Source organism: Ursus americanus, chromosome 20, assembly GCF_024610735.1.
Source record: "Ursus americanus isolate L20-20 chromosome 20, mUrsAme1.1.p, whole genome shotgun sequence".
Lineage (NCBI taxonomy): Eukaryota > Metazoa > Chordata > Mammalia > Carnivora > Ursidae > Ursus > Ursus americanus.
Window position 1 is genome coordinate 19,715,718 of NC_142146.1, and position 26,418 is coordinate 19,742,135.

The window sequence follows — 26,418 nt, forward strand, 5'->3', positions numbered from 1 at the left end:
AGCCCATAATTCTTTGAATCATCTTGCCTTTGATTTTAGCATATAACCATGGCTGTCTGAGCTAGTTAGTTCAGAGGGGTTTTACAAGATGATAATGAGGCCAATGTTGCAGTTTCAATTAGCTTCACAGAAGAAAAACCCAGCTTCACAGCAGCAGATTGAACTGCTAACCCCTGCCACCACTCGCAGCCAATGGCCAAAAGAACATGAGAACAGAGAATGTTGCCGACTCAGCACTCCCAGGACCATTTAGCCTGGACAAGCAAAGGTCACATCTCATTGATGATGATGGCCCATCCGTGTTATATTCCTACACCAATTCACTGCAGAAACACAAAATGAGGAGTACGCTGTAAATCGGTGCTGCCTTTATAGCCAATGTAGATCAATGAGGCAAAGACTTCATTCTAATTTTTTTTGCAAAACAATGAATAAGACAACTGCAGTTTTGAAAGGCATTAAGCAACTTTTATTTTTGTTTTCAAATTTGCAATTTTGACCATATATTTAAAGTTAAGTACATTTTATCTGCTCGTGAAATTATTTTCTAATCATGCACTTAGAGGGATAGGTCATTATAAATATGTCTGCTACTATGTCAATATAATAGCTAAATCAGGCAATTTTTCCTTGGAATGAAAAGACTTTCATAGCATTAAAATGGAAACTGAATTTTACTTGCATTTAATACTGTGGGTAGAGGGGTATTAACAGGGATCCCTGGCAGCAATTTCCCTAATACTAATTTTTGTTTTGTATAAAATGTAACATCCATGGAAACATCACTCTCAACTTCTGCCTTTTCATGAAAAGATTGGACTTAATTCTGCTTTTAGAATATTTGCATTGTTCCTGTTAAACTGTCTAGATAATAATGGATGCAGGTGAATGTCAGCCAGTTTGGTTTACATACTCAGTTCCAGCATTAAGATACACTTCTTTGCATTTTCCTCTGGTCTTTGAATTCAGATCATACTCATCCACTCTCAGGCCACAGTCTCCAAGTAGGGAGTTTTGGGAGCTAAATATCATTTATATAATGGTTTTCCTTTCTCATTGGTGCCTGAATTTTTCTTCTGACTTACCAAGAGATCCATAGGAATTTTCAACAATGTCAGTATTATATTCTGATGATGAATGGATGTCCAATTTCAAGCTCTTCCATTCACAATGTATTCATCAAAACGCAATCAACTTTAGTAGCCCATAGAGAAAATAGCTTTTAGAACCTGATATTTACTTCACCTCATCAAAGGTCTGCTAAACATATTGAGTCCTAAATGAATAGCAGTGGACAAGCCAAACAAATTGAGCCTTGAATGCAAGGATGTCTACAGATGTTTTCATGAATTGCTTTTTAATCAATGAAATCAGGAACATGTGGTGTTTTTTTAATTGATTCCTACAGTTGCAGCTGCTTGAGGACCACATTTTCCCAACTGCCTCTCTGTTACCATCAGTGCTATATTCAGAATCTCGTTTCAATATGCATGATATTCTCTTTCTAAAAATTCTAATATTTATCTAGCATTTCTATGTGTCAGGTACTGTGCAAAGTGCTTTCATAGATTATTTAATTTGATTTTTTACAATGGTCTTATGACATACACCAGATATTTTTATTATTCTCATTATACATTCTCACAAAGATTTGTATTATTTATTTCTAAAAACACTATGACTTTATTTCTCTTATCACATTTGATTTAAAACAAATAACTGAAAATGATACCCAAATATCTTTCATGTCACCCAACCTGAATTCTTACAGAATGTATCTTGTCCGTGCTAATTTCACTTATAGTTGGGGCTTCATCCCTCTGATATTCATGGGTCTTAAATTTGTAGCCAGAAACTTGTTCATGTTTTGTGTAATTGTATTTCACTCCCTATGACATTTTTGGGCACTTAAAACATGTTCGATGATATTTTAAAGAATGCAATTTACACCACTTCCTTTAGAAGACTATAAATAAAATAATGATAGAAAGTTTCAAGCCATAATTACATCGAGAGTTTTAGTAACCTCATAAACCACAAGAATGAAATACCAAAAAAATTTTTTTTCAGCCACCAGCATCAAAGTCTCATTTGCTGATTCTATTTTTGCAGCATTGATGGAAGTAATCCAGTTAGGCTGACATTTTTATAGAGGATAGTTTGATGTTCAAATAAGCCATGTTATTTCACCATCTTTATTTTCTTTATGGGAAAGGTTTTTTTTTCTTCCATAATGATTTGAACTGTGCTATAAAGTAAATAAAAATGTGTCTTGTAGGTTGGATTATGGCTCCCAAAGACATATTTCAGTTGACATAAAGGTCTTTGCCATAACCACAGTTGATGTTTACAAATACACACCCCCTCTAATTTTTAATGCTGTTGTTGAATTTCTTAATGAATCTAATCACAGAAAATGTGTCAAAAGGAAAGGGATGCTTGGTCTCAAACATATGCTTGGGTTTCTGTTATCAGGAAACAAATGCCCAAATGCGATTGCACACAAGCTCACACACACACTCAAGTTTGGAGCCAAGCGTGAACCCGGTGACACAGTGGCACTTAGAGCCAAATACAAAGCATATGTCGAAATTTGGTGTAATCACAACAGCAGAATGGTACAATATTGTTTCGTTCAGCATGATGCGGGAAGAGAAGCCAAATGACAGAAAATCATAAAACAAATGTCATTTCCTTCCCAGAAGCATTATGTTTCAATAATTGAGAAAAAAAATAAGACCAGTTTGTTTCAGTCTGATTTTCTTGACATTGGTAAATTGATGGATACATTTCTACTCTATAAGAGAAAATAAGCTGATGAACCTTTAATGGTTGAGATGGGTTAGATAAAATTGCTGGTATTTGATGTTTCTGTCCTATAGATCAAAATATATCTATTACTCAGCAAAAAAATAGTATCAACAAATTTATATAGTTCAGTTTGGCAGAATACTCATTGTATTCATTTTTATTCTCTTAGGATTTCATTCTATCTGTATTTTTTTAAAGATGACATATTTTAAATCACATAGAAAACTCATAGCTTTAGAGATGGGCCTTACTGATACAAATAACTTGGGTCAAATATTTTCAATATACTATTATCCATGAATTCCTTTATGAGAGCTAAGGATAGAATAGCTATTCATCAGTAGCAAACTTCACCAAGAGTGAGAATTAGAATTTTTTCAGGATCCTTTGATACCTTTGGTTAATGGACAAAAGATAACCTCAGGGAAAAGTGAATGGATGCCAAATGATATCTCCTTTAAGAAATCCTCTTTTATCATGTTAGATGGAATGGCTGATAGATTCATGGAATGGAAATGCCATTGGAATTATCCAGCCCAACAGTTCTCAACTGTCCCGTTAGAGGGTCCAGATCCACATGGATAGGTAGTTGTGAACAGTGAGGTATGTTGTATGTTTTTTGTTTCTAATGCTCAAACTACTAAAGGTAGCAAATTATTTTATTCTTTTATAAATTAGAATGTATTTGAAATTATCCAGCTAAAAATGCCACACTAATTTAATAACATTTCAAATCAGAAAGAAAGAAGCGCAGTTTCAGTTAGTGGGTCTAGTATTACATACATGTCCCATGGAGATACCCATTGGAATGAATCTTGCATGAAAACAGAGGGATGATGTTTCCTAGCAGAAAAAATGTTCTTGATCTGCAGATCTAGGCACTTCCTCTAACTTTTCTACAATCATCTTAGATTGCAGAACTCGTAAGCCAAAAGTTGCTGGTGTACATGGAATCAGCAAAGGCCATAATCTTGAAGGACATTTTCTCTAGGGCATGGTGAGGCCTGAGGAAATGCCTGTACCACCACTATGGAACACAATTCTGGTAACTGGATGTTTAGAACTCTTGGATTCTCTGTCCCCTCCCTGCTGACAGCACCCAGCTCCCACTGCCAAAGTTTGTTTTCTCTGAGTTCAGTTTATCTAAAGTGGTCATACTCCAAGGGTTGACCTTTTCTTTCTTCGGATGTGTTAATATCATGGATTAAACTCTGTAGTTGGTCTCAATCCATGGCTATTCTCATAGACCTAGAAGAAGTGTTAATTCACTGCTTACAGGAGAACTTTATTGCTTTATCTACAAGTAGTTATGTGCAGGGGTGAAAGGCACCTCACAATTGCCCTCATTTAACAAGAAATTAAGATCTAAATCTGACTCTATTATTATTGTTGCTATTTTTAACTGCCTGATTATAATAACTCTCTAGATTATTTAATGCAGGAAATTTGTACCATATCTCATTCTCATGATCTTCATTCTATGTACCCCTTTTTTGACATATTTGTGTAAATTTATAATCTTAACAGCTGTAAACTATTATAGGAGTAGAACAAAGATGTGACTGTTCCAATTCCTTTTATAGTAGAGGGCAATCCCAGCAAAGGTGACACCAAAACCTTATAAATCAACCTTATAGGTTGAAAAACCTCAAGTAATATATGAGCAAATTCAATCTAGCAAGACATAAAAACAATAACAAAACGTAATCAAACAATTGGTTCTTAAGGACATAAGAAATTTTACTATTAGTCTATTGTTATAATTCATCTTATTAATAGGTTAAATGAGAAAAACTTTATCATGTCTATGTTTGAAAAGAACTTGATTTAATATACATTGCTGATGAAATTTCTTAATGAAACATAGAAGTCTACTTAAAATGATGGAGTTATTTATTTGAAACAAAGATTAAATTTTGCAATTGTAAAATGCTATATATGTATTTTCATTAAACTGAGAAACAAGAGGAGGATTGCAAATTTATTGTCAAGGAAAAAATTAGATAAGGTGATTGGAAAGGGGAAGTAAAAAAAATCACCATTCGTCTCTATTGAAAATTTAAGAGAACCAACTGAAAAAAAAAAAGCTATTAGAATGGTCAAGATTTTAGTATTACAAAATTTTTCACTATACTCCTTACAAAAATAAATATAGAAAAATAAAGTACTTATTAGCTATAATCAATTTAAAAATAAACAGAAAAACCCACATATCACAATAGCAGCCCTAAAATAAAAATTAGTAGGACTAACTATAAAAATAAATGGATAAGACTACCAAAAAAATGTGTAAGACTGTCTTGAAAAAAAAATTAAATAATTTGGAAGAAGATGAGATTTAACAGGGAAATATTCTATACTCAACAAAAAGAATCAATATTTTAGGCATTAAATTCTCCCCAATGTGATCCAACAACTGAATGCATCTGGAATCAGAATCACCAAGGGAGTCTTGCGATAATGTGACAAAATAATCTAAAAATTCATGCGAAATAAATTGAAAAGCAAAAATAACCAATAACTTATTTAAAAATCAACGCTCCCAAAAGGTTAAGAATAATTATATTAAAAGATTTGATCAAGTTTCATCAAAAAATGTGATACTCTATGCAATGAAGAAAAATCACAAACAAAATTAACAGACTATAAAGATGATGGGAAGATATCTGCAAGACAAGATTTTTTTTTAAAGATTTTATATATTTATTTGTCAGAGAGAGAGAGAGCACAAGCAGGGGGAGTGGCAGGTAGAGGGAGAAGCAGGCTCCCTACTGAGCAAGGAGTCCCATGCGGGACTTGATCTCCAGACCCTGAGATCATGACCTGAGCCAAAGGCAGGCACTTAACCTATTGAGCCACCCAGGCATCCTGAGACTTTTTTTTTTTTAATATATAAAGCAGTCTTAGAAATATGAAGGAAAGAGATAGCAGTCCTATAGAATCCACAAGACCAAAGGCCAGCAAACCTTTTCTGTAAAGGACAAATAGTAAATACTTCTGGCTTTGCAGGCACCACAGTTCTGTTACAATTACTCAACTCTGCCCTTGTAGTACAAAAGCAGCCATAGACAATGCATAAAGAAAACTTTATTGACAAAAATAGAAAGTGGGACAAAGTTGGCCCATAGACCACAGTGTGCCAACTCCTGCAATAGACTTTCTAGGACTTGTTCACAGCTATATGCCAGGTCTACCTAGAAGTAAGATGGTATATATAAAATGTTCAACAAATATATGTTGAAAGAACAAGTAAATAAATGAATACAAATAGGACAACCCACAAAAAGAATTAACATCAACGGTAAAATATGTAAAATCGTTCAAACTCACATAATGAAAGAGGGACAAATTAAAATCATGACGTAACATTTTTTTACTCTCAAATTCACAAGGTTTGTTCCTTTAATGATAATTCTTAGGTTTGTTAAGGATTTAGGCTCTTGCATATCCTTATAACCTGCTGGTAGGCTTTTTTACTCTTTTGTCTTTAGTTACATACATAGGGAAAAGTGTAGAAAATAATATAAGAGGTTCTGTGTGTCCTCTCCCTCCATTGGCAGTTTTCAAACTGTTTGAGCTCATTCCTAAAAAGTATTGAGATTCCCCAAAGAACTTTTGTGTGTTCATGTTTATATTTACCACATTAGAAATTAAAACAGAAACATTTAAAATATTTGTAATTCATTTAAAACAGCAATATAAACTCTTTATGTGTTAACATAAAAAATATTTTTTGACAACTACATTTTCTAAAGGCAAAGAAATTATTGAGAAGAGTGACATTGTTTTAAAATTTAATGTCTTGCCTGAAAGAAGACAACTGGATTCTCATACCTGCTTCTGAATTCATTCTGTTTGAAGATTGATTTTCTTCATATACTTCACCAAAAAACAGTTATGTAGTTGGAAAAGGGAAACGTATCTTAATAGCCTTTCCTGATAACCAAAATTTCTACTTTGATAGTACATCCAAATTCAACAAGTGGTAGTTTCTTTTTTTTCCTTAAGATTTTATCTATTTGAGAGAGTGAGAGACCACAAGCAGGGGTAGCAGCAGGCAGAGGGAGAGGGAGAAGCAGGCTCCTCGCTGAGCAGGGAACCCAATGTGGGGCTTGATCCCAGGACTCTGGGATCGTGACCTAAGTCAAAGGCAGACACTTAACCAACTGAGCCACCTAAGCACCCTACCGACTGGTAGTTTCTAAACAGGTAGTTGTAAGGTAGAATCTAAAATCATATCACTGAACTTTTTGTATTTCATCACACTGAATCTATTCATTTATCTTACACTTTGAGTGGATATTTTACTCATGCATGGTCGTGTAACATCGTGCACTTACCATTTAGGAAAAATTGGTTCAATGAGTAATGCAGATCTTCCAGATGTAGATACATTTTAGCATACAATATTCAAGATTCTATTTACTACGTCTCCACTGATCTCAGAAAGGTCTTTAGATATTAGGAAACTGTCAAGCCCTCTGTGGTGGATATAAGTTTTCCAAAATTCTAATTTTCATTTGAAAGCTTGAAATTTTATCATTGACAAAAATTGCTGCCAGTTGTTTCCTTCATTCACTTTTGAGAAAAAGTGGGCCAAACACCCAAGTCTGAATAACCATAATTTGTCTCTTACTCACTCTTTTAATTAAAAACTGATGTTCTATGAAGAAAGCAGGTAGTTCGGGTCTCAATTCAATCATCACACTTTCATGTGCAACAGAAGGGCTATATTCATACTATTGTGTCACTCAGAATACTTTTTAAAGTGTTCTAGTGTTGAGAGTTAAGTAAAATCATTTTTATTACTTCATTAAAGACACTCTTGAATGAAACTGGCTTTTCTGGTTTGGGTCAGACTGTATTGCGCGTGCAGTGAAAGGCACAATGACTATTTATGTGACTGGAGCCGCTGCCGAGATCCATGTGATGTGGCCACAGGTTTACTCACCACTGATTTTGCACCACCAGTGCAAATGTCGATGTGGGGGAAAAAACAAACAATTTTAAAATTTTACATAAATAATTCCATTGTGTATGTGTGCTTTGACCAAGATTTTTTGCATGTAGCATTATGCCGTTATGGTTTTTTTTAATTTTTTATTATGTTATGTTAGTCACCATACAGTACATCCTTCATTTTTGATGTAATGTTCCATGATTCATTGTTTGCCTATAATACCCAGTGCTCCACGTAATACGTGCCCTCCTTAATACCCATCACCGTGCCATTGTGTTTTTGAGATAGATCTAGGTTGATACATATAGATCTAATTCATAGTTTTTTTTTAGATTTTTTTTTTTATGAGCCACGCAGGCGCCCCCCTAGTTCATATATTTTAACTGCTGTGTTATATTTATCCCTTTGTTCCTGTATTGATGAATATTTAGGTTATTTCCAACTTTTTACTATTGTGAGTATTTCCTTAAGCAAGAGTCACTCTAGGGGTGCCTGGGTAGCTCAGTTGACTAAGCATCCAACTCTTGGGTTTGGTTCAGGTCATGATCTCAGGGTCATGAGATCAAGGCCCTTGTCGGACGCCTCAGCAGGGAGTTTGCTTCTTCTCTCTAGCCCTCTGCCCCTCCCCCTGCTTGTGCACACACACTTTCTCTTTCTCTCTCTCTCTTTCTCAAATAAATAAATAAATCTTTTTTAAAAAAAAAGAGTCACTCTAGGTTTTATACCATGATGTGGACTTCCCAGTTCTTAAAGTATACATATACTCGATTTTCCACATCTAGATTATGAAATTGTCGTTAACATGGCTTTACCAATTTACAACCTAATATGGTTCTTAAATGGTACTCTCTCTCTAGGGGCAGTTTGGCAATGTGTCAAGCATTCTAAGGGAAGACAATTTTTTAACCAGAAATTCTAATTCTGAGAATTGACCATGAAGGTCATTTGGCCAGGAAGGAGTACAACGTTTTTTTGGTTGTTTGTTTTTTTTTTTAACAAAGTTGCTGATGATTATTTATAAAGTAGAAAATCTAGACAAAAGCTTCTAGATGTTTAATAATAGATGACAAAAATATATTGTGGTATCTATTCAAGGATATTTTGTAACCATTTTATATCCTAATTTATTTCATCGATACATGTTATTTTATCTAACTATATTTATCAAAATGGGTGATGGAAGTACAGGTCGTTTTTTCTTCCGTGTGTGTGTGTTTTAAATTTTCTTGTGTTGTTGAGAACATGTAATTACAGAAGGAAAGAAGGAGGGGAGGGAAGACAGACAGATGCGTTAGAGCGTATATTCTGAAACCTCATCCCAAACTAAGTGTCAAGTGAGGCCAAAAAAATAAAAGAACAATACCCAAATTCGACACAGTGAGTGATTTTTAAAGCTTCCTGAAACCCCCAGAGATTTTGATTTGGTGGGACTGGGGATCAATGAGTCCCTGAATGCATAAACCTCACACCTTAAGAAATACTAATTCAGAAATCATAGCTGATTCCATCTGACTTGCCTGCATTGATGAAAAATAAGAGTCTTGTCCTTTTTAATATTTGGCAGGCAAAAGAGACGAGCAGTGGCTGGGGGAAATTCTGGTGGTGCCTCTCCTCCTGGAAGCTGGAAGCTGAAGGCAGGAGCCTCTGCAACCACATCCTGGGGCGGGAAGGAGCTCTCTTTCCTGCAGACCTGTCCCAGACTCTGCTTTCTTCTCCTTGGCATTGGCAGCCTGCCCTGAAGCAGACAAGGTCAAGTCTGCAGGTGGAGGCTCCAGGTGTTTCTCTTCAGTTCTCTCCCACCCCTCCTTCCTCTGTTCCCTGGCGTTTGGGTCAACTTCCTCTGCAAATTTGAGCATCAGAATCTTTGGGTGAGCTTGTTAAAACACATATTCCTGGCCCCCAACCCCAGAGCTTCGGATTCCATAGGTTGCATTTGTAATAAGCTTCCACATGATGAAGCTTCTGGCCCTTGGAGGGCACTAAGGTAGAGACAATAAATAAACTCACCAGAGAGAGCCAGCCAGAGACTCGGGGGCTGAACAATAAAATGTTATCAGAGAGGGAGACAAACCGTAAGAGACTCTTAATCATAGGAAATAAACTGAGGGTTGCTGGAGGGGAGGAGGTGGGAGGATGGGGTAACTGGGTGATGGACATGAGGGAGGGCACGTGATGTAATGAGCACTGGGTGTTATATAAGACTGATGAATCACTGACCTCTACCTCTGAAACCAATAATACACTATATGTTAATTAATTGAATTTAAATAAAAAAAAAAGAAAAAAAAAGAAACCACTCAATATTTTCTAGAATGGGGAAAATTAAGAAAAAGGATAACACCAAATTTCAGTGAGAATGTTGAGGAATTTGAATTCTCATATATTGCTGAGGGGAGGGTAAAAAGTACATTCATTCACTTTGGAAAACTGTTTTGTAGTTACTTATGAAAACAAACAGTTTCCTCCCGAAGGGAGGAAAAATGCTATTCACTAGAATTCCCATCAGTGGTCATGGAGAAATGCAGATGTGAATGCAGTAGTAGTAACAGCAGCACTAGTGGGAGTGGTAATAAGAATAGCAATAATAATAATAAAGATAGCAATAATAGGAAGATTAATAATGAAACCACACAAATAAATAAGAACTGTTTTTCTCCCCATGTTTTGATGAAAGTCTTGAATATGGTGTTGCCAGACCAGAGACAAGATTTCAGATGCAAAAGTGTTATGAAATCACGAATTTAAAAAATGTCTCTTTAAATTGGATGTGTTACATTTTTAGTGAAAGCAAGTTCTTTAAAAACATGCCAGACCTTATGATCCAGAAAAAGCTGTTTCTTTTCCTCCTGCGGGGTATTATTTATCTTTGGTTAATAGATTCAGCCAAGCCATTTTTATAGCCTCACATGTTATCAAAAAGTGTTTTTATTTCTCAATCTAACTACTCCCTTTCTCAACCTATTGCATTAATTCTGCCTGTAACGGCCAAGTATAAGCTGAAGTCTAGATAAAAGAGATTTTTTTCAAAACCCCATTTGTGTTTTTCCTTTTTGTGTTAAATTATAAATACGGTAATTGGCGGTTAATGAGATTTAAGTGCTGTAGCCTCAGACTCTTTGGGTTACTCATGTCTCTGCACCATTTTCATCCGGCCCTCATTTTCCACACACCAGACCTATAATTATGCCAAAATTTATCCAAGCCAGAGAATATTTTGTTTTTCCCTGTTGCTACCTACAGACCGTAGAGTTATGGAAAGCGTTGGATATGCAAAACTAATTTTAACCCCCCCCCCCCAGTAAAAATTCTGAGGGCAACTCAATAAGATATAATTAAAGGGTGTGCATCGTAGATTTCAGAGATCACCGAGGCATCTAGAAAGCATCTGATCTCACTGTTTGGCTTTCTTATCAACCCCATTTTGCAGATGAATTAGCCACAGCTTACAGAAACAAAATATATGCGAAGCTGGGATTTGAACTGGAGATCTATCTGGCCTTAATCCCTGTGCCCTGTCGAGGGGGCTTGACAGGTGTCTTTTGCCTCTCTGAACAGTGGGGTTTTTTTATTGCATTTCATGGTGTTTGCCGGCCTACCTTGAACTCTTTCATCACCTGGTTGGATGTTTTTCATAAGCTTTTAAAGCTTCCTTTCTATTTGATTTGTACAGTACCTTTTAACAACGCTGTCCTTGCACCAGACGTTTTGATGCACTAAATTTACACATACACCTGAGGAAGACACATGCATTTTGTATTGTAGAAAAACAAAAAAGCTCCAGGTCTCATGTTTACGTTGACAATGTCAGTCTTTGTTTCCACTCAAGTGCTAATCTTTCTAAAAATGTCCCTCATGTTGAAGGACATCCAAAAGGCAGTAACTTATTAGAACCTTGGGTTCAGATTACAAATGCGTTTGGCTAGCTTAGTGTTAAAGTTCAAATTATCTCGGAATTATTTTAAATATTTGTACTTGTACAGGAACACTGATTAGTTTACTAACGCGTTGCCTCATAACCATCCACTAATAACCACCTTGGACTGTGATCGTTAACTCCAAGGGCTCAAGCAAGCTCTCAGCAAAGGTAATTTGCTTCAGTGTCTGAAGCTGTCATATGATGTCTTTCCCCTAGGACGTGGAAGAGTTGACTCAGAAAAGGAATTTGAAACGGATTTTTAGACCGCATTTTATTATTTGCACAGAAGAGTTGAAAAGGAAGTTCTGATGAGGTAATGTCCTCCCCTCAATGCCCCCTTTATTGTAGTTAGCATTTCCTAATTATTTACATTTAAACTGGAGACCAGAAGCATGGTATAGGGGAAAGAATGTCAGTGCGGGAGTCGGGCTCCCTGGGATTTAGTGCTGGCTCTGTCATTCAACTCATGACCTTAGACAAGTCATTTAGTTTCTCTGGGTGTTGGTTTCCAAAAATGAGAAAATGACACAAGGTCACTCCTAAGCTGTCGAGTTTGTGTATGTGTGCGTTCTGCCAAGAGAAGCTACACCAGCTAGAAGACAACAGACCCAGGTATAGGTTTGGCAGATGCTGCCTCCTTATTTCTAACCGGTTGGCGGGGCTGGCTGCCTGGACAGCAGCCTGCGCTTGGTTTAGTTAGGGTTTTGCTGTTACCATCTTGAAATTCTTCATAATTTTTGAACAAGGGCCCTGCATTTTCATTTTGCTCAGCACTGAATTATGTAACAGGTCTCTCCTTTTGATGATACATTTCTGACCATCGTGTCGTTTGGCTGGAAAAACGAGTTATAACCTCAAATTGGTCGCTTCTGCCACCATTGTACCTTTTGGGTAGACCGAGGGGAGCAAAATTTGACAAAAATTTAGGTGTGGAATTTTGTGGTTATTTTAAATGACCTGAATTTTTTATTATCTACGTTTTCCTTTGTCTATGCCTCCTTGCCCTACCTTGTCCCGAGGAGGGACATCAGGCTCTTCTGGGTGGCTGTGTGAACTTCTGGTTTCCTCTCTCTTCACAGGTGAACTGTGTATGTAGGCTCCTATGACTCATGTTTTGGAATCTTTGTAAAGTGGTGTTCAACCCCATTTTTTGACACACAAGAGCTAATTCCTGGCATTCGTCACTAGGTATTTTCAGTCTCTCCACTCCGCATCGTTCTTGCCATTGCCACATAATCAGTTATAATACAATATAGAGCGCACTTGGGGCTTTGAATTATCCTTTTGCTGTCATTTTTTATGTTTCTGGAGAAGCTACAATTACAATAACTTGATCGACTAGAGAGATGACTTCTGCTCCTCCAGCAGGTGTTTTATTTTGACCGAATGAGCTGTCGTTCACCTTTGAAAGTAGAACAGCCACCCTAGATGATGAGAGATCAATTCCATATAAAAGAAGACTTGCCGAACATGCTAAAATGCGCCTTCAGTGCAAGAACCCGCTTCATTGTGCGCATTAACACTGATAAAAATTACTCTGTGATTGCAAGGGACATATGCTCTCTTCATTTATTCATTATTGCATGCCAAAGGATGAAAGAGCAAAAGAGACAGAGAAAGTGTTTCTGTGTACCCACTGATGGCTGGATGTGGTTTTACATTATGCGTCTTCTTTCAGAAATGCAGAACAAATCTCTAAGCAACGAAATGACCAATTTACATATCACATCCAAGATAATAAATTGTTTTGATGGGCCATTCCCAAGAGTCTGATTTCAAAGCATCAAAAATGCCAAGCCAATCCTCAAACACTGTTTTTTTCTTTTAAAAATCCAGTGTTATCATGTCCCAAAATGCTGTTCTTTTTGCCCTCAGATAGTAAATTCTACTACTTAAAACTTGATAGCAGCTTTTAATTATATTAACAGTATCTTAATGTTTTAAAATATTTAGCTAGTCTTTTTCCTTCATAAAACTGAAAGTGACTGTATGTTTAATTCTTTTTTTCTCCTCTGTTTTTTTAAAGTTTTAATTTAAATTCCAGGTAGTTAACATACGGTGTAATATTAGTTTCAGGTGTACAATATAGTGACTCCACACTTCATACAACGCCCGGTACTCATCATGGCCTATGCTAAATTCTAACTGTTGCCCTGACTCCTGATTTCTAAATTGGGGAATGTGACATTTTTATTTTTTAAATCATATAAACTAGTGTTTTGACTCATAGTTATGCTTCAGAATAGGAAAGAAACAATTGATACATTTTTTTAAGGGAGTGCAATTGGTCATTCAGCAGTGTTTTAGATCTGGTACTGATGACAAGGAAAACAGCAGTCCCAGCTTCTGTTTATAAGTTATTTCTTTTTTTTTTTTTAAAGATTTTATTTATTTATTTGACAGAGATAGAGACAGCCAGCCAGAGAGGGAACACAAGCAGGGGGAGTAGGAGAGGAAGAAGCAGGCTCATAGTGGAAGAGCCTGATGTGGGGCTCGATCCCACAACGCCGGGACCATGCCCTGAGCCGAAGGCAGACGCTTAACCGCTGTGCCACCCAGGCGCCCCTATAAGTTATTTCTATCCAGTGGATTGGACTGATATAGCAATAAATTAATAGTTTTGAAACTGTGGGATTTAGAAACTCCTCAAGTAATTAGGTAAATTTTAGTTCCATGAATTTTATTTCAAAACACCTTTTTGAACACTGCTTTACAAAGATGCCAAATAAGAGCCGTAGAAGCCTAAATACACACACAGTTTACCTATGAAGAAAAAGAAAATCAGAAGTTCAGGTATCCACTGAGTAGAGTATAATGTCCCTCCTCAGTGACCTCTGGGAGAGGAGGGCACCCATTCGGTACCTTCATATAAATGTTGGTCTCTTCTGGAGAGTGACCCTAAAGGTGCCAGTTAGCATCATACTCATAACTCCTAGAAAGTGTCTAAGATGTCACCCAACAGGACACGAGGCAGAAACACCTATAAGGGGAGTGAGTACTGTTGCATTTTACCCCTCAGTGGCAAACTCAATGCTTGCTCCTTTGGCTGCACCTTGAAATCACCTGGGCAAAGAAAGCAAAAAATACAGGGTCCTGCCCAGAGAGATTCTGATGTAATTGGTTTAGGGATTGGCCTGGGCATTGGGATTTTAGAAGTCCTCCCAGGTAGTTTTAAGGAGCAGCCAGGGCTAAGAACCAAGGTTTGAATTGAGGTTTCTTTTTAGATATTTAACAGCTTTATTGAGATATAATTCACACACTATCCTATTCACCCATATAAATTATACACTTCACTGATTTTGAGTACATTCACAGAGTTGTGCTACCATCCCCACAGTCAATTTTACAACATTTCCACTACCCCAAAAAGATATCCATTAGCAGACACTCCCCATTTCTCCCCCACTCCCACCCCTGCCTTAGGCCACCACTAACCTACTTTGTGTCTGTATAGATTTGCCTACACTAGACATTTCATGAAAATGGAATGGCCTTTTGTGAATGACTTCAGTCTCCTGGCATGGGGCTTTTAGGGCTCATCCATATTATAGTGTATATTAGTACTTCATTCATTTTTATTGCCAAATAATAGTCCCTAGCATATGGGTAACAGTACATTTTGTTTATCCATTCACCAATTGCTGGATATTTGGGTTGTTCTAAATTTTGGCCATTATGACTAATGCTACTACAGACATTTTGTAGAAGTTTTTGCATGCACATATGTTCTCATTTCTCCTGGGTATATATCTAGACGTAGAATTACTGGGTTATATGGTAATTGTATGCCTAAGTTGCAAGGAACTGTAAGACTTTTCCAAAGTAGCTGTGCCATTTTCCCTACCTCATCAGTGTCTGAGGATTCCAGTTTCTCCACATCCCTGTCAACATTGCTGTTATCTCTCTTTTTGATGATAGCCATTCTAGTGGGTATGAAATGGTATCTCTGTGGTTTTCATTTGCATTTCCCTCATAGCTAAAAAAGTTGAGCATCTTTTCATGTGCTTATTGTCCATTTGTATATCATCTTGGGAGAAATGTCTGTTTAATCCTTGTCCACTTTCTAATTGAGTCATTTGTTTTATTGTTATTGAGTTATAAAAGGTTTTTTTTTTTTACCTAGTCTAGATATAAGATCTTTGTAAGAAATATGATTTGCAAATATTTTCTTCCATTCTGTGGATTGTCTTTTCACTTTCCTGAAGGTCTTCACTGAAGCAGAAAAGTTTTTAGTTTTTTTTATTTAAAATTTTTATTATGTTATATTAGTCACCATACAGTACATCCTTAGTTTTTGATGTAGTGTTCCATGATTCATTATCTGCGTGTAACACCCACTGCTGCATGCAATACGTGCCCTCCTTAATACCCATCACCGGGCTGGCCCATCCACCCACCCCACCCCCCCAAAACCCTCAGTTTGTTTCCCAGAGTCCATAGTCTCTCATGGTTCATTCCCCCTTCTGATTACCCCCCCTTCATTTTTCCCTTCCTTCTCCTACCAATCTCCCTGCTATTCCTTATGTTCCACAAATGAGTGAAACCATATGATAATTGTCTTTCTCTGCTTGACTTATTTTGCTTAGAATAAGTTTTTAATTTTGATGAAGCCCAATTTATTGTTAGTTTGTTGCTAGTGTTTTTGACATTCTATCCAAAAAGGCTTTGCATAAAGCAAGGTAATGAAAATTCTCTCCTACATTTTCTTCTGAGTGTTTTACAGTTTTAGCTCTACATTTAGGTCTAGAATCTGCTTTGAGTTAATTTTTCTGTACAGTGTGAGGAAAAGGTCCAACTTTTTTCTTTTGTATGTGGTTATCCTAGAGCGAGTTTTTAAAATAATCTCTTTGGGGCGCCTGGGTAGCGCAGTCGTTAGGCATCTGCCTTCGGCTCAGGGCGTGATCCCGGCATCCTGGGATCGAGCCCCACATCAGGCTCCTCCGCTGGAAGCCTGCTTCTTCCTCTCCCACTCCCCCTGCTTGTGTTCCCTCTCTGGCTGGCTGTCTCTGTCAAATAAATAAATAAAATCTTTAAAATAATAATAATAATAATCTCTTCACTGATGGTTAGTGAACATCTTGCTGAAAGTCAGCTGTGTGATGGACTTCATGGGGCATGGCATATGAGGCATCTATGCCAAAAATGAATTGCCAGAGAGTTCCAGCTCCTTCGCAGGGAGCCCATACACTGGTTGTAATTCCAAACACACACTCGGGACTACCAAAGAACACATTTACGCAGCCTCTGACCAGTATGCTGAGGTTCCCCTAATGCATAGCAGGAAGTGGAGGGGGGTACTTAGAAATTAGAAGAAGGGTGATATCAATCTCTGAAGGGTTCCGAAGGAGTCGTCTTCACCTTTGTGCGCTAATACACATACACCCCCTTAAACTGTAGTATGTGACCTGTAAGTCAGGAATGTCTGGCTGAAAGCCATGGCACTATTGAGGATGTTTCATTGCTTTATGTTCTTACCGATTTGAATGAAAGAAGGAAACTCCCTGAAAGTTATAAGTCAAATTACTTCCGAGAATGTTATGAAATTGTTTTATCTGCAAATGCTCAGGAAAACAGCAGATAAACCGTCCCTTCAGATGGCCCTTGAGTGAAATGTAGTGCAAGGAAGAGGGGTATACCATCCGCACCCAAAGTTCTGTGCTGCTATGGGGGGTGGTTTGGGAACGGTTCCAACAAGCAAGGAAACCCCCATCTGTCAAGTCGCCAGACTGGGAGTCCAAGTTTAGGAATAAGTCAAGTTCCTTCCCTCTCTTCAGCTCTTCAACTGCTGATTCTTGTACAGGCAGGCTCATCTTCCACAAATGGCATCTGTTTGCTTGTCTAGGAAGGGAACATGCATGACAACTGTCTTTCTATACTGCTGAGTTTAAGGAAGGCAAGTGAAGGTATGCTTTGGGAGATCATATTGAAACTTCTGTCACTTCCCATAAATCCCCAGGCAAATACCTGTTTATCCCAAGTAGGCAGCAAGGAAAATGGGCACAGGATCTCATAGGCCTGGCTTCAAATTCTGACTCTACCACACAATCTGGGTAATTTTCCGTGAAGTATTTAGCTTCTTCCGGCCTCGTCTTTCTCTTCTGTGTTATAGGAATATAAAAATATCTATTAATGGTCATCGTTGGATAAACTGGGGTAAGTGTAATATCCCTTCCTCGAGTTGGGAGTTAATATATGTTATTTAGGGCCGCCTGGGTGGCGCAGTCGTTAAGCGTCTGCCTTCGGCTCAGGGCGTGATCCCGGCGTTCTGGGATGGAGTCCAGCATCAGGCTCCTCTGCTATGAGCCTGCTTCTTCCTCTCCCACTCCCCCTGCTTGTGTTCCCTCTCTCGCTGGCTGTCTCTCTGTCAAATAAATAAATAAAATCTTTAAATATATATATATGTATAAATTTTTGATGAGTATATATATATTATTTACCCTCTTCCTTTTAATACCAAAGATATGGTGTGCTCCCAGTTTTAAAACACGTTTTTCGGGCCTTGAACCCAAAGAATTAAAAGGACCCTTAGCCAAAATGAAGGTTGGATTTACAATTTGACACGTCAGATCCCTCTGCTATATCATTCTGCTCCTTCAGTGGTCTGAAGGCCTTTGTTTCTTGGCAGGGTATAGGACCTCACCTCCTGGGGTCTTCCTGCCACCCTAAGAACAACATCACTACTGTCCGTGTCTTTGGTGATTCATCAGCATTCCAGCGAACTACCCAGGTGTTTGAAACAGCAGGTATTTATTTTCTTTGGTCTGAATATGCAAAGATGAAATGCAGCTGCCTGTTTTTGGAAAAGCTTTCTTGGGCTGTGTCATTTGGTTAGGTTAAGCCCTGGAATGTGTTGTCACCTTGGTCTGCACATTAACCTTCCCCAGGTGCCTACAGAGCTTGTTTATGCAGGCATTTATGGACCACAAAGCTGAAATCAAGCCCAAGTTTCCCTAACATTCTTTTTGGAGAGGTTAATTGTTCAGCAGGAGTATTCACGTGACTGTCAGTAGGAGGGAATATTTACCATGACAAGTGTGTGAGGCCTTGTACAGAGGAAGTTACAAGGAGGCATGAAACTTAGCTTGCTTCTTCAAGTGACCTGGGGTATGTAATCCTCTCAAGCACTGCCATTGCCTCCGTATGATGAGGAAAATACTGATCTTTTCTTCTATGGGTCTCCCCATAACGTCCCGAAGGTCATCAGTAAAATAACAGGCATGGGAGGATTTTGCCCCAAGAGCAATGTATACATCCAGGTAGTGGCATCTGTATTATTTGTATTACTATGGAATTCAGTTATCTACAGAACACTCAGAATTGCCTTAATGATGATGTGTCAAAAATGGAGAACGAATTTGAGAAGTATAAATGAGTAAGCCTGAAAAGAAACAATAATTCAATAAGGAATTTAAGAAACAATCATCCAGTAAAGAATTTAGCACTTATTTTTACTAGGCCACATTATCATATATGTCCTTTTTAGAAACCGTGTGGATATAAGTAGAGATATTAAAAAGTAGAATAAACTACTTACGCTCCACATTAAGAGAGGAGAACAGAGGTATATATAAATTCCAAGCAGTATATGTTCCAAACCTCAAAATCCTTTTTTGGAATTTGGCCCGGAATATATAAATCTGGACATATAAGTACAAATGTTACTCATAGAACTATAAATATGGAAAGTCTAAACTATTTGATTTTGAAATGCAGTCTGTTATAACTTAAGACACATTTAAATATACTCCATTTCTGTTGGAGTTCAGTATATCCCCTTGAAAAATGTAGGACTTTATAATGGGAAAAAAGAAGCCATGAAGAATAATTTGAGGATGCTTCACAGCTGATAATAACTTTAACATTTTTAGAAGGAGAGGTTCATAGTGTGACTTTCAATTAAATCTAGAATTAACTCTCAATTAAATCTAGAATTTACATTTGAAAAAAAATAGCCAAACCTTCGGTGAATTCAACAATAATAAAGTATTACATAATTTCCCTAGGCTTGGAGAAAATAAAATAGGGTTTTCAGTTTAAACAAAATCTTGTGTGGTTGTAAGTTTCAAAAGAAAAGATGCAAGTCAAAGTGCTTTGGAAATGGCGGCATCTTCAGCAGGCTACCAGAGCCCCTAGAGCAGCATGGTAAGGAGCCGGGCTTTGGAGCCAGGTTGCGCATGTCCCAATTCCAATCTGACTGCTCTTGTACAGATTCTTTAACCTCTCTGCACCACAGTATCCACATCTGGAAAAGAAGGATCATAATAATTACCAAGACTACTATGAAGAGAAATCAGTTAGCATATGTAAGGGGAATGCCTGGCATATAGAAAGTACTCAACTAATGTTGGTAATGATGATGGTGGTTGAGATGATGATGCAAATGTGTTTGGGGAAAATGAGAGTACAAAGAGGAAGAAGTATTTGTTTTTGAAGATGGGGCATAAACCAGCTGACCCAATCTGCTCTTTAAAGAGGAGTAAACAGAATACTAGAAACTAATTAGATTTGGAAATAGAACGGAAAGGGATACCCAGTTCATACATACATTCTAAGCTGAGACAATTGTCTTTCTTGATACTTGCAGAAATGTTAGCCGCACTTAGCATAATTTACGAATGAGATATTTTGAACAATTACTGCATATATACTATGGAGCCACAAAATTACAGTTTAAAAACAAAGTTTAACAAGAATTTAATAGTAAGTATCACAGAGATTATGAAATGATGATGTGTGATAATAAAAGTTTTTATTGCCACAAATATGGGATGACGGCATTATTCAAGAACGGTAGACAAAACAGCCTGACTCCACAGAGGGAGGAACATCTCTTCACAAGACCTTTTCCAAAGCTAAGCTGTAGTTATTCTTCTTGCATTTGACCAAATTTTACCACCCATTTTCTAGAACAACGGCCAAATATTACATATTGGAAAGCCAGAGCCACCTGAGCCTTTTTATGCCTGAGCAAAGCACCTCAACTCTGCCTAGGCTGCCCCCTCTCTCCTCACTGCCACAGACACAGGCTGGGCAAAATGGCCCCCAGAGAGAGTCATCTTTGCTTCTCTACCAGCTGAGGGAACTTGTCTGTGGGCTATTTCAGATCTGCCAAAATTATTCCAGCAACACTTGGCAAAAGCCCAGGCTGTGAGATTTTCATGCTAAAAATGGAGAATTGGGGCCAATATTCTTACTATAATTTTCTTAATTCCAAGAGTTTAAAAATAAAATATATACATATATATGTATTCAGTAAAAGGGTTGAGAAGCAGCTGGGCAGCCTGGCTGAGAGGCTGGATAAAAAGAGAGCAGCTGTGTTGGTCTTAAGCCTGAGCTGGCTCCATAACCCTTGATTTCTTTGAACTCTGGGCCTGAGGATTCAGGGCCATAAAACAAAGCTAACAAGTGTTGAGCTATCTGATTTCTTGTGAGACATAAAGAAGAGAGTTGATTGTTAAGCAGTTTGCAAATGGAAAGTATTGCAGAAATGCTTATAATAATAAAAGGCTTATTATAGCACTTTCCCAGGTTCTGGGACTACTGTAATGGGAAGGACGGCACATGCAAGATCTAACATGTCTATCAAAGAGTTGGTGGGATGTGTGCAAAGTAAATACTCTATTATATATGGTGATATCTCATATGCTGATCAACATAATAAGCCTAGCTGGATGGCTGCTTTAGTGTAAGATAAGCAAAGCAAGCATGGGAGTGTTTTAAAGCCATTTATGCACAGGTAGATATAGGTAAAGTATGTTTCAGCTGGAGAGTAGGGATCAGGGGCGTGTCATGCCTGTTGATATCTTCACGCTACCTTACGATGATCAAGTGCCTAACATTCTGTCTGGCACGTAGTAACTGACCAATAAATCATCAGTTCTCTCCCTTTTCCCTAGCATTTTGTCCTCAGTGGGAGATGGCTGGAAGAGAGGGTCATGGGGGGTTTTGAGTACCAAGAGCACACAGTCTAAACAAAATCGGTAGATTCCTTCCTACCAGATTGTCACCCAGAAGACATTTTTGAACTGCCATTGGTTCTCTCTTATTCAGCAAGTGCCATGAAATTACCTGTTGATTCTACTGCATCTGTTATGGCCATTTACAGCATTCTAAGCTTATGACTCCCTTCAGTGACCACCGCTGAACGGATCCTCACTTGTTGAGTATTACTTATTGCTTCAGCTATCTTGATAAACACTGCCCAAAGCCTTTAATCCTCTCTCAGTCAAGTGTATCTTTGGGGTTGGTTTTGTGGCTAAAACTAACCTTTGGGCAGAGAGTGAAGTGAACGAGGAAAAGGGGATGGAGGTGGGAAGCAGTTCGTAGATAGATTGTTGGGAAAAGCCCTTTACCCTGCATTACGCTTTGCATTCCATTAGAAACAACCGATTGAAAACAAAGCACAAACCTGGCTGAGAACCTGAAAGGCAAGTTTCAACATGAGTGAATTTTTAACAGCCTCAAAGAGGGGCTTAAAATGAAATTCTGACAACCTTAACTGCACTTTTTCTCGAAGTATTGCTATCATGATAAAAGGTGAAATGTCAGCAGTCACCTATTATTCCATCTAACAGTACTTGATGACTTCTCCTCTGTGGGAGCGCTTGCCCTTTTATAGTTTGACTCTGAGTTTTTGACTGACTGCCCAAAGATCACAATTACTTCAGCCATTTACCTGCACGTGGGCAGCACAGCCAGGACCAGCTCTGCATCACCAGGTCCTCCTGGGATTTGCTCCTAGTGGTTTCTGCCAAGCAAATGAGGCCTGTGATACAGGTTATTTAATGCCTCAGGTTCTTAAAGCACTCTAATCACTGGTGTTCCTCCTTAAACTCTGGAACACACTAATGGTCATGTTTTCTGAAAATGAGAGCCCAGCTTCTTTCTATGTATCAGGAAAACATCTGTCTACAACCAGAGAGTCACACAGAGTCTCCCTCAAAATATTCTAGAAGAGTAGATACTGCTTCCCACAGAGTGGTGAGGGGGTCTTCTATTTAATTCTATTTGCATAGCAAGCTTGCTTTGAAAGCTGCTACATTCACCATGGAGGACATCTGCTGGCGGAAAGCTACCAAGGTGACAGTTACACAGACCCAGCCCGTAAAGAGGCTTACATTTTGTGGGAGAAGTCAGATGAGAGGTATAAGTCATTGAGGGACATAGGCTGAACAAACAAGTAGCCTACCTTGGGTTTAGAAATTGGAATGTTAGAATCAGTGATGAACTATCAAACGCAAATGTCCTTGGGGCTGAAGAGGTAAAAGAAATGAATGAAGGATTTGTGCTGATGGTAGCACAATGGAGGGTATGAGGACCATTTAAAGGGAACCCCGTCCCTCAGTGAGAGCTCTCGGTGCCATGTGAGAGCTGGCCCATTATTACCAGGCTTTAGCGTTTTCAAAACTTTTTTTTTTTTTAATCAGATAAATATTTTACCATGTTTAACTACTGAAAGGTATACACAAAAACAATTCTAGGTACCAACCTTGGCCCAAAGGCCAATAGTTTCCCCCCTCTGGGTTATGGCATATGTTGTTATAAAATTCCATCTCATCTTCATTGTCACTGGTTGTCACAGGTTAGGTTGCATAGGAAGCAGATTCTGAAATAGAATTTAACCGGGAGGTGGTTCTTGAGATCAACACTCTGGGCAGTGTTCTTGAGATCAACGCCTTTAGTGGGAAAGAGAAGGAAGCAGCTTGGATAGAGGGAGAAGTTGAGCTGCAGCCCAGTCTCAATGGAGGTCTCAGCCAACTTTGAAAAGGCTAAAACTGGATGGTCCTGCAGAGTTGCTGCAAGTGGGTCTTTATACCCAGCATGGACCAGTCATCAGATGTGGGTTGCTTTGGGAAGGGGTGTGACTTTGAATGAAGAGGCTCTCCTCAACTAAAGAAATATCCATTGGGATAAACAGCACTCTGCTGGAGAATCAGTCCTTCCTCTCTGAAGGGGGATCTGGATGATGTCACAGCATCCATCATAGTGGTTTTTCCACATGGACAGTGTTGTCCCTGAAAACAAGGGACAACGTCTCAATCATCTTTGAACTGATCTGACATCATGCCCTGGAGAAGAGAGATGATCTCATATATACTATTTTCTCAATCCCCTCTTTTTCTTCCCCACTTCTTGCTGGCCTGTGTACCTCCTCCAGAAGCTATTGGAACATCATTCCTAAATCCCCTGAGGAATTCCTAGCTTCTTGATTCAACTTCAGAGCTGTAATGTTGTGGTCTACAGTCCGTATTGTGAGCATTTGTAAGGATAAAGATTCAACCTAAGTGTATGGAGATGTAATGAAATGTAATCATTCACTCATATTTACAACATGTGCTTTTTGATAGCCTACTATGTGCCAGGCACTGAGCTACCCACTTCGAACAAAATATGTTCTCTTCATGCAAGAAAGTTGGTATTTAGTTGACAATGCAGATGCATAGGGAGGCAAATACAATGTGATAGGTGCTGTCATAGGGCTGGTCACAAGTAGTGTCTTGGAAAGCCACTTGGATTAAAGCCTCTAGTTAGAAACAATTATAATAATCTTGGTGAACAACAATTCACCAAGGCAATCAATGCCAACTGGGCCAGAGAGTGTCAGATTATAAAATGTGCTAAGGAAGTGGTCTCTGCAAGATTTGGTGAGTATTAGCATAATGAAGAGTGGGGAAGTGAGGATCCTACCACATTGTCCAGGTGCAGGCTTAGACATGATTGAGAAATGGGAAGATATGAATGAACGACGATGGGATAACTAAAGAGAAAGATGCAAGCATGAGGTATAAACTACTGATAATTAAGATGTAGTTTAGTGCTTAATAACTGTTTATGGAATTATCTTCCTTATGAAATAAGGCAGGCAGTCATTAATAACTCTTACATCTGTCATATTTTGATAAGTATAATTAGAGCGATGGTCCATGCACTGTGGAAGGACAAAGGGGAGGAAGGTGATAATTCTAACTGATGAGATGGGAAGATGTTCTTGAAGTAGGTTAATGATGAGGATGACAGTAGGGGATGACAATAGCTGTTAAGTAGTGAGGCCTCTGTTAAGTGCCTTTTATGTCTTAACTCATTTAGTCCTTTCCATAATCCTGTAATATCGAGACTATTACCATTCTCTCTGTATAGAGATGGAGAAACTGAGGCACTCAGAAACATTAAGTAATTTACCCTGAGATTTGATGAGAAGAAAGTGGTGGTCCTGGGATTTGAACTCTGAAGCCAAAGTCTGCTGTCTTATCACAAAACTATACTCTCTCTCACCTGAAATAGATCTGGAAATAAACATGAGAAAACAGAGAGTTCCAACTGAAGGGAACTGTTTTTCAAGGTCTGATACTATTTTGAATTTGGGGAGGGAAATGCTTGAGGTATGAACAAACATGAGGTAGAGGGGTGGGAGCATGGTTTGAAGTTTAAGTTTGGAAAATTAGATGAAAGTGTGCTTGTCGGTGGCCTTAAATACCAAACTGAGGAGTCAGGGTTTTAGTCCACGTGGAATGGCGAGCCAGAGAGAGTTGTGGAAAGGGAAGTGATAAGTTCTGCATATGGAAACAGTAACTCTGACTATGAAGGGTGGACAGTAAGTGGACATCCTGGAGGCGGGTGTTACCGAGGGGGAGGCCCCTGAATGTTGTCTAGGCACTTTATACAAGAAGGACAGGGCAAGTAGACAGAATGGAAGGAAGAGACCTACTGGAGGTAGGAGGTGGCAAGCAAAGGATTTGGATAGTGCACTGGCTTAGGTTTTGAGTTTGTGATGTTGGAAACAAAGGATAAAGATAAAGTTGGGTGGAGAGAGAACATGAGCTCACTTTCAGTTGTAAAATTGGAGGTTTGGTCTTCAAGAGAGACGCTCTTCTAGAAGAGACTTGGGAACCCCCACTTAGAGGATCTCATGGATGCTGGAGCTTGGATGGAGTGGGATTGAGGTTAAGGAGAAGGCATCTAGGTTGAGTAGTCTGAAAGTATACATTTAAAGAGAAGGTAAAGGAAGATGACTTAAAAAGTTGTACATCATATTATAAAATAAGAAATGAGCCTCTGCTATAGCCATGGGATGTGAAAGAAATATGTGAAGTTGTAGTTTTAGGATAAGAGTTCATATTTAAGATTGCGTAAAATGCGTCAGGAAAGGGTAAGATTAACACGTGATGACTTGTGAAGTTTTCTAGAATCTCAGTAGTCCAATTCCATATGGTAACATAGCCCCAACTTCCTATGGAGCGGTGGTGAGCTCAGGTTGTTCTAATGTCTCAATTATTTGTTGGCTACCCAGTCTATACATTTTTCTGTTAAACCATCACATGATGCTATGAAATCTGGCTTGTTTAGAAGGAGTATAGATTATTACTCTTATTCTAATGACAATGTAATTGCAGGATCCATTTTTATGATATCTAGTTCAAAATCCCAAACATCTAAAGGCAGATTATGTTAGATGTAACAGGAGTGAGCTATTCCCCAATATTTGAACAATGTGATGATACATCCAGCCCATCTCTGCTCGTCCAGTACATACAAATGCTGTGTGTGTGTGTGTGTGTGTGTGTGTGTGTGTGTGTGTGTGTGTGTGTATGAGAGACAGGGAGAATTATAGTGTATTTTTTTTGTCTGGGAATTATTTGATAATTTGAGTGCTCCCCTAGACATAAGTGAAAATGTCAAAGCTAAGAGTGGAAAGAAATTTCTGCAACAGAAATTTTTAACATAGTTTATTCTC

The 26,418-nt window shown here is 38.3% G+C and overlaps 1 protein-coding gene across 15 annotated transcripts in view; it reads left to right on the forward strand.

The window, feature by feature from the left end:
* Positions 1 to 26,418, forward strand: part of THRB (thyroid hormone receptor beta) — a 379,102-nt gene that overhangs the window by 85,497 nt on the left and 267,187 nt on the right. For 7 of the 15 annotated variants that reach the window (XM_045791644.2, XM_045791643.2, XM_087870165.1 and 4 more), the window contains exon 2: positions 11,904 to 12,000. The exons of 7 other annotated variants lie outside the window; for them this stretch is intronic. The gene's annotated coding sequence lies outside the window, so the exon portion shown is untranslated. Of the gene's footprint in view, positions 1 to 11,903; positions 12,001 to 18,312; positions 18,431 to 26,418 lie in introns of those variants that run through there. One more of the 15 variants, XM_045791648.2, reaches the window with a different exon arrangement.